Here is a 1,122-nt window from a genome sequence, read left to right as displayed (position 1 = left end):
CGAGGACGATTAAAAACAGCAAGAAAGAAGCGAAGCAAAGCTCACTCAGTGGAAATGTAAAATAAATAAATATTAAGCTAACGGTCGCGAGGTTTAGTTAGCATCCTCATCCTCTGTTTTTACCCCCTTTTCTCTGTTTTGACGGTCGCCCGCCGTTAAATGGACGTCCAGCCCGTGTCACCGGCTCCTCCAGCTGAGGTTTTCAGTGAGGACCAGAAAACTATGTTGGTTCTTCTCATCGCTTTTCCGCTCTGAGAACATCCACGTCCCGACCGCACACAGAAACACCCCCCACCCCGAGCACCGGTCACCAGCCCCGGCTTACAAACTGCTGTTAGTCACTGACGGAGAGATGCGTTCACGGCCGCTCTGACCGTCATCTCGCTCTGTTTGTTTATTCCTTCGCCATAGTGAAACACTCAGTGGTGGAAAAAAAAAAAAAGGGGGGGGGTAACCACAGCTTCTTAAAGAGACAGTACATATAAACTGTTAAACCAGGAGTCTGTCACAGGAATCCACGCTCAAAGCTGAAATAGAAATTATAATCTTTCAGATCATTCCTCTCCTATTTTTTCCAGAGTACCTTGAACTCATCACTTTTTACCACAGAAGTCGGAGCGCAAATTACACTTTGTACGGAAGCCCTGAAGTGCCAGTGTTTGAATTGGCAACATGATTTTCTTGAACCCACTGGATACAAAAAATATTAACCAATCAGAGATCCTTTCTTAATAATAATGTAAAGCGTAAACTTTTAACAGCTATGTGGGAAGAGGACACCATTTGAGGTAATAGTTTTGTTTTTTTACACCCCAGTCCAGGACTTAGGCTATTCTGATTTAGCTTTATCAGTGTGCATTGCCAATGCAATGCACACTATTGTGATTCGTTGCCCATCCAAGTCATCTCAACTTTGCCATGCTTCTCCTCCTGCATACTTTGTCCTAGAGCTGCCATTGTAATTTATATCTGTAAAGCCCCTGTGCCAAATGATGGCTATGCCTTTTGGTGCCTGTAGAACTTGTAGTTTTTGAAATATTAATGTTTCATAAATTATAATGACAGTCAATGGAGCCTTGTATTGGTCCAATACTGCCCCCTGCAGCATCTACACAATATGGT

The sequence above is a fragment of the Austrofundulus limnaeus genome, unplaced genomic scaffold (genome assembly GCF_001266775.1).
Source record: "Austrofundulus limnaeus strain Quisiro unplaced genomic scaffold, Austrofundulus_limnaeus-1.0 Scaffold2438, whole genome shotgun sequence".
In the NCBI taxonomy this organism is placed as follows: Eukaryota; Metazoa; Chordata; class Actinopteri; order Cyprinodontiformes; family Rivulidae; genus Austrofundulus; species Austrofundulus limnaeus.
The sequence above is the reverse complement of the archived record's forward strand: the minus strand, read 5'-3'. Positions refer to the sequence as shown.